Here is an 8,017-nt window from a genome sequence, read left to right as displayed (position 1 = left end):
GCCCTGCTTTCTGGAGGGTGGAATGTGACCCTGCAACTTCAGAAGCACAATCATTTAATAATTAAAAAAAAAAAATCATCCTATCTACCCACGATAGAGACATCAACAAGGTTCTAGGAACGAACTATGTCTCTTTAGAACCTAACGCATGTTCAGTTTTTGGAAACCGTGTTTTGGTGGTTTCCTTAATACCTTTCCTTGTAGGGCTTCTTCCCCCCAAATCTTAGAGTCCCTTCCAGTGAAGAGAGGTGGACACACTCTGTGACCTGTTTCTTGTCTCTCTGGACTGACTCATCAGGAACCGCCTGTGGGTCCCGTGTCTGTCTCTGTGGTGTCCTCAGAGCTCCAGCCATACAGGTGGGCTCCAGGGGCAGTTTTTTTTACACGAAGCAATAGAAGTACAAAATACTAATTTTTTTTCAAAATTTAATGTTTTCCATAAAATCTGTTGGCAAAACCCCTTCTCCCTCCGCATCTAAATTCTTTGATTTTTACTTGTTTGCTTTTTTTGGAATTTCTCCCCCCTCGTGTCCAGAGGACTAAGGAAGTAGCACAGATACATTCTGATGTTGAGTAAAATAGCAAGTCACAGTAGGTGGTAGTGTCCCTTGTTTTCCTCTGTTAGTAAGTTTTAAAAGAATGTATGAAGATAGTCATGAATGTACTAAGTGTTCTAATCCTGCTTCAGTTCACTTTGGCTGTGTCTACATGACCACACACGTTTGACAGGGAATAAAGTCGTGTCCAGTGTCATGGGTGTTAGTGTGCCCCTTCCCCCTTCAGTGTTGGCTCCAAACCTTCCTTTCTTTTTAAGTTTGGGGGGAGGGGCTCCACCTCAGCAGCAATCATCGACCAACCAATGGGATCTACTTAGTGGTGAAGGGATTCGCTGTTTAAATGCGAAGAGTCACTTGCCTACCCTAGCACAGCATGGCCACTCGGGTTCCTGCAGAGATGGCCTCAGTTTTCACCTTTGCCCCCAAATGTTTACTTCTTGCCTGACTGAGGAGGAGGGTCTCGAGACCCCGGACTGGAGGCCATTGTGCTCTTACCCTGCCTCGCTGTGTGGATGGTGATACGGAGTGGGCAGGGGGCGGGGGCCGAGGGGCTCCGACTGTCACGTGGAGGTACTTGCCTCTTGTAGATCCAGCCTTAACGTTCTTCTGACATCCTAGTGACAGCAGACCCTGCACGAAGTGGATGTCAGAATTAATACTGTGAGGAGACAAAATAATGAGTATAGTTTTACCAAAGATAATGAAATATCGCATAATGTCTGCATTTTACCATTGATTTGAGTGCATCCTTAGAAAACTGAATGTAACAAAAACCCAGGACATTTTTGGAAATTGTATGCTCTCTAGCAACTTTGTGTGAATTTTTATACAAGCACTGTTTTATGAGTTATATAAAATGTTATAAAAATAGAAAATATATGGTCTCGTAACATCTTATTTTCTTAAGGCAGAGGTCTCTCGGAACGTCTGGGTCTGTCTGTCTTTGCGTGCGGCCTCCCCCCTCCCCCCTCGTCCCCGGGGAGGGCGCGGGCACTCGGGGCACCTCGGCCTCTCGGACTTAACGCGCTCTGGCTATCGGGGTGCAGTTTGTCACAGCCGAGTGACTGAGACGTCTCCACACAAACCGCTTCCTGGCCATGCAGTAGGGGCGCGGCTGACTGCCCCCCTTTCCTGGTCGGGTGCCAGACCCGCCCTGCTGCTAAACTAGCAGAGCTTCAGTTCACTCTTTTTTTTCCACTTTGGATTAAATGAGATTTCGTTCCTCAAAGCTAACGTATTATTAACTGGTAACAAAAGGATGCATGTTTTTTTCTCGCCTCTTTGGCGAATTATAAATCATTAAATACTATTTCACAGTGAAAATAAGGTTTCAAGCTATCAGAGCAACACTGTTTTGGACCCGGGGTTCGCGCGGCCTGAAGTGAGTCGTGGCCTGCGATTGGAGCCCGCCGCCTCCAGGGCGTGAGCGCTCAGTCCTGAGTCCTGACACCTGTGCTGTAAGCCTCGCGCAGGTCAGGGCTGGTCGGGGCTGGAGCCTCAGACATTTACTCCGTGAGCAGGTCTAAGCAAGACTTGAAGGAAGGCTAAATTCTTTAGGTCCGTTCTGGCTGTGGGTATCTTTGTTTTCGACCAAAAGAAAAGAAAAAAGTGCCTTTCCTCAGCTGCCGAGAAGGTGCTCGGTGCTTCCGAGGAAGCGGAGGCCGCACGGGGGTGAGGCCCGCCCTTCAGCCGCGACTGGCGCCGCGACTGGCGCCGCGGCCGGCATCCCGCCGCCCAGCGCTCGCCCGCGCCACGGCCTCGGTCTCCGAGCTCGCCTGCATCTACTCGGCCCCCGGTCTGCACGGCGAGTGACGTGACGGCCACGGAGGGTAAGATCAATGCTCTCATTAAAGCAGCCCGCGTAAATGTCGAGCCTTTCTGGCCAGGCTTGTTTGCCGAGGCTCTGGCCAGTGTCAACCTCGGGAGCCTCATCTGCAAGGTGGGGGGCAGGCGGACCGGTCCAGCAGGAGAAGCAGGCGGTCCTGCCCACTCCAGCGCCGCTGCCCCAGCTGAGGAGAAGAAAGCAGAAGCAAAGAAAGAAGAATCTGAGGAGTCTGATGATGACACAGGCTTTTTTTTTTTTGACTAAACGTAACACATTTAACAAAAAGCTGAACTGTTAAAAAAAAAAAGCTGAACTCTTTGCTTCTGTTTTTGCTTTGCTTCTGTTGGTCTTGCAAAAAAAAAAAAATCAGAGAATTTCAGTATATGTGGTTTCACTTGTAAAAGCAGTTCTCAGAAATAAGAGCGCCACACCAAATTATCCTGAAGTTTGGAACGGTGGGATGCAATGGACTCTTTAAGAGAGCTTCCAGAGAAATCTAAAATCCTTCGGCCAGTGGTGGGAACGAACATTCATTGTCTGCTTGCTGTGACGGCAGTGTTGGGCATACCTAACATTCATTGAGTATATACAACAGTGCCGAGGCACACCGCTGAGAGTTGCACCTGGATCGCGGCTTGCAATCATCCCGGAACCCTGTGACGTAAGTTCCCTAATTAAGCCGGTTGAGACAAGAAAGCTAAGGCCCTGAAGGGTATGTGTGTTATCTCATTTAATTCTCATAAAAACTCAGTGTCTTGGGCAATGCCATTATCTCCGTCTTGTGGTGAGGTAGCAGAAAGGTTTACCGGCCAAGTTCACACAACTGGCAAACTTCAGTGTCAGGATTTGAACCCAAGTTTGTCTCGTTCCGCCGTACCATCTCAGAAACTAAACACCCCTGAGCCACACACAATACACAGAGATTCAGACCCGAAACCAGTTACAAGTCAGTGGTGTCCTGTCACCCACATCCTCTAAGCCCCAGTTTGTCTGATCTTAGATATGGGGGTGCCGGTTCTCAAACTGCCCTGGGTGAAATAATTGTGGCAGTTGTGGACAGACATGTTCTGGTAAGAGTAAATTTTTTGAGATAGTGAAAGTGACTGCCATGGATCAGATTCCTTAGGGAGCAGAGCCTGAGACTAGGATTCTTGTGCAATTGACTGAGGACATGCTCCCAGGAGATGGGAAGCAGGACGGGCCCAGGGAAGGCTGTGAGCGAGAGTGTGGTCTCCTCTGCAGTCTGGCCTCATTGCCAGCCACTGGGAGGCCCTAGAACATGAATTGTTTGGCAGAATTAGTACCAGGTGCAGCAAAGGGGCCAGTTGGTCGGTGAGGTCTTCTCCAGGGAGAGGGGTAGCTCGCCTGGCAGGGTGGCTCCCTTTGCCAAGGGCAGTGTTCCAGAAGGGCCATTGTGAGTGGTTAGCTGGCTCTCAGCAGCAAGGGCATGGGTGCGCTGGAAAGGGAATCTGGGTGGGACTCCATCAGCATCCACTAAGGGGCAGAACCACCAGAGGGCACGTTACCCCAGGGGTTCTGATTCTGTCTGACTGGGGTGGTGCCTAAGCATTTGCATTTCTAAAGAGTTCCCAGGTCGTGCTGGTGCTGTGTCCAGGGGCTGCAGAACCACTGCATGACAGTGACTTCAAAAAATACACTGTGTACATCTCAGAAACTGAAGGCTTAGCACTTTACTGATTAGTAGAAATAGATCTGAGCTGAAATAAGTGGTTTCCTGTTGTGTTCAAATAAAACTGACCTTTTTTAAAATTACAAATTATAAGTTTACTAATGAGGAGTACTTAATACTGTGAAACAGGTAGACTGGTCCTTGTTGGAGTTGTCAGGAAAAACTTCCCCGGGCTCCCCTGGTGGCGCAGTGGTTGAGAGTCTGCCTGCCGATGCGGGGGACACGGGTTTGTGCCCCGGTCCGGGAAGATCCCACATGCCGCGGTGCGGCTGGGCCCGTGAGTCATGGCCGCTGAACCTGCACGTCCGGAGCCTGTGCTCCGCAACGGGAGAGGCCACAGCAATGAGAGGCCCGCGTACCGAAAAAAAAAAAAAAAAAAAAAAAAAACTTCCCCAAGGAAATGGATGACTAGCCTAGATTTGAAAATGAGGAATTAATTAGGTGAAAAGTTCAGCATGCAAACAAGCTTTGGGGTACAAGAAGAACCCCTTAGGAAACAATAAAAGGAAGCCAATGGGGCTGGAACTAGAGGAGGAGGAGGAGTTTCGTGAACCTGCAGAATTAGTCCAGGGCTGGATGACTTTGTTTTCACCAAATTGTCCTTGGATCCGTACGAAAAGAAGAAACTCTTCACCTGTTCTAAGTAGGGAGGGGAATATTCTGTTCTGATACAATCGTTGAACTCTGCCTTCTCAGCCCAGTAAGGCTGCCTTCCTCTGCTGGTGTTCTAGTCACCTTGCCATCCTGACTTCTTAACTAGTGATAAACGAAATCTTAGCTTTCAGGTCAGTGGGAAGAGGCAGGTTTACAAATGCTTCAGCATCAGGGCTTAGGGTCACTGGCCAAACGTGGTAGCTTTTGCCAGAACATTTCTGCAGGGGGAGGCCTGTCCATTGCTTTTTTTTTTTTTTTTTTGCGGTATGTGGGCGTCTTATTGTTGTGGCCTCTCCCGTTGCGGAGCACAGGCTCCGGATGCGCAGGCTCAGCGGCCATGGCTCACGGGCCCAGCCGCTCCGCGTTATGTGGGATCTTCCCGGACCGGGGCACGAACCCGTGTCCCCTGCATCGGCAGGCGGACTCTCAACCACTGCGCCACCAGGGAAGCCCCATTGCTTTTATTTTAAAGAGCAGGAATTTGTTTGTTCTAGAGTGTGTAGTCCAGATGGTGAACTGTGTCCTTGACAGAGGTTGAGAACATGGAATGCCACAGCTTTTCCTTCCAGAAGCTTCTGCGGTGTGGCAGCTGTGTATTCAGAAGTGACGGTGGGACCTTAAATTATAGGGAGTCGTGTTTTTCAGAAGAGCTCCCAGTCTCTAAGCTCCTGCAATGGGTCAGGAATGTGCTAGGGATGTGACGTACGTTATTTCATTTATTCCTCACGGAAACCCTGTGGGATAGATATTTGTATTCCCCATCTTACAGATGGGGATCCTTTTGGAGATTAAGTAACTTGGTCAAGGTCACAATGCTGGCAGAGCTGGGAGCCTCTAATGATGGCCAGGCTGGCTCCCCAGTTTGTGCTCTTGATTTCCACGCTGCCGCTTATGTAGCTGTGTGGACTAAATCTGTTCGTCTGTCTGCCTGGTGGTTCCCGGCTGTTTAACTTGGGGTTTTGCTGACTGTCCACAGTCGCTGAGCTTCTGGATCCACCCCAGTCAGAGTATCTGACTCAGGAAACCTCTCAATGCCACAGGAAATAGAACAAGGCATGCAGTTAAGAATCATCTCTGCCTCTAAAGGAAGTTCATTCATTTAGCAAAAATATTTGTAACCTCTACTATCTCCTGGGCACCGTTTCATGATTCTAGCAAGCCTTGTTCGTTGGTAGGTACGAAGCCTGTTTGAGCTTGGAGAGAAGGGTCTGATGGTAAACAGTATAAAACATGATGCCTCTTGCCTTCGGTTGATTTTCAAGATGCATGTGGGTATAAGCAGGTTGAGGACATCGGCTCTGCCCGGGTGCAGACGGCTGAGGCCGTGGCAGGAGGACAGGGTCAGGCTTTGGTCTGAGGTACACCTGCCGGAGTGCAGGTTCCTGAGTCTCCTGTCTCTCACAGGCTGAAACACAGTTGCTAGGTATCCTGCTCTTTCTGACGTGAGGTATTAAACCCAAGTCTCCCCATTGTATCTGACCAGCTGATATCGCAGTGCAGGCATGGTGCCAGGCATGACAAGGCATATCCTTCAGCATATGGTGACGGCTGCCTTGTCTTCAGGTAATTAATACTGATTGCTTGAGTCCAAAGAATTGGCTGCTATTATTGTAGCCTCACCTTAGATTTATCTGTCTCAGAATCAAGAGTTAAGGGATTTCCCCTACAATCCTAAAGAAAATTCCCTACACATTCTGTGGGGAAGTATCTAATATAAGCAACCCCTCTGAGTGGGACTCCAGAAATGGGCTTTACCAGTCCAGACTTCTAAACAGAAATTGCCCATTTTAGATACTTGCTGTTCTACTCTGACTGCAATCAGTCTTTGGGCCTTCACTTGTCTGGCCTAGGGAAGGTTCCTCCAACTTTAAGGATAAAGTCCCAGGATCGAAGGTCCATTGGATACAGTTGACATCTCCACAAGGGAATCAAGAAGTGCATTGTGAGTGACCCATGTCCTCAGGATCTTGCAAAATTGTTGACTTTCACCATCCATCTTTTGACATACCTGGTCTGTTAACTAATAACAAACAAAAAAATCTTAAAACAAGAACGGGCCATCAAGCGTGTCTTTGAGAGGACAGGAGAGTGGCCGTCTCAGAAAGCTGTGTCCAATTTCAGAGCCCTCAGAGAAATGCCAAGCACAGACTGGTTGTAGCAGCTACCAAAAGGCAGAAGCACAGGCTGTGGAGAGAACTTACAAAGAGTGTATGTCAAACTAACTGTATCTCTTTATACTCATAATTAGACTGGCAAAAATTAGAAAGCTGGGTCATGCCAGGGGCTGGGTGAGGCTATGAGTCTATAGGTACTTTGGGTATTGCTGGTGGGAGGGCAGCCTGGTGCAGCCAACCTGGAGAGAAAGCAGCACTGTGGTTTTTGTGGTGAGGGGAGTTGGGTGGGAGAATGTCACTGGGAGAGTGGATGGGCAAAATGTGGTGGATGTACTTCAGTATTTATTATGCAGCAGTGAGAAGCAATGGATTAGATGTGCCTAGAGTGCCATGGATGGGCTTAGTGAAGAAAGTAAGATACAAAATGAAATATATAGTAATGTCATTTATGAAATTTAAAATATATTTTATTTTATTTATAATATAATAATTATAATATATAAATATATTTATAATATGTGCACAGAACAAAACATTTTATAAGACTGCATACCAACAAAAAGATACACATTAAGCACATTAGAATGGTTAGCTAAAGTAAGGGAGGAGGACATGTGGAACGATGTGAGAACAAGAAAAGAGAAAAGATAACTTGAAAGAAGAACTTGGAGGGTGGGTGCTGGTGCCCCGGCATCTCCCAGTGGAAACTCTTGTGGGTGCACCTCCCCATTCCACCCAGGGGTGTGCTGGTAAATGTGTGACAACTGGCTCTCCAAGGGAAAAATCCATTCTGTTTCACGGTGCTTGCTGATTTCCAAGGTGAAAATCCTGCTACCATGGCTCATCTTAAGCCACCCATATGACTCGGAAGCCATTTGGGAGATGCTCACATTCTGCTCTATGGAGTCTGCTCGATGGAGTTTCTAATTTCTCAAGATGGTCAGTAAGCCGACTGATAACCCTGGCAGTAACTTTTTACTTTTTTTATTTTTATTTTATTGGAGTATAGTTGATTTACAATGTTGTGTTAGTTTCAGGTGTACAGCAAAGTGATTGTTATACATATACATATATTCACTCCTTTTTAGATTCTTTTCTAAGTTATCCCAGAATATTCAGTAGAGTTCCCTGTGCTATACAGTAGGTCCTTGTTGGTTATCTATCTAATTCTGACAGT

At 47.6% G+C, this 8,017-nt stretch overlaps 1 pseudogene across 1 annotated transcript; it reads left to right on the top strand.

Moving 5' to 3' along the window:
* Window positions 1-1,069: 1,069 nt before the first annotated feature.
* On the top strand, window positions 1,070-2,646 carry LOC309831481 (annotated as a pseudogene). Its single transcript has 2 exons — window positions 1,070-1,127; window positions 2,155-2,646. The product of its transcript is annotated as an uncharacterized misc_RNA (transcript).
* Window positions 2,647-8,017: the final 5,371 nt, after the last annotated feature.

Source organism: Grampus griseus (genome assembly GCF_964374135.1).
Source record: "Grampus griseus genome assembly, chromosome: 13".
NCBI lineage: Eukaryota > Metazoa > Chordata > Mammalia > Artiodactyla > Delphinidae > Grampus > Grampus griseus.
This window is presented reverse-complemented; position numbering and strand designations above follow the sequence as displayed.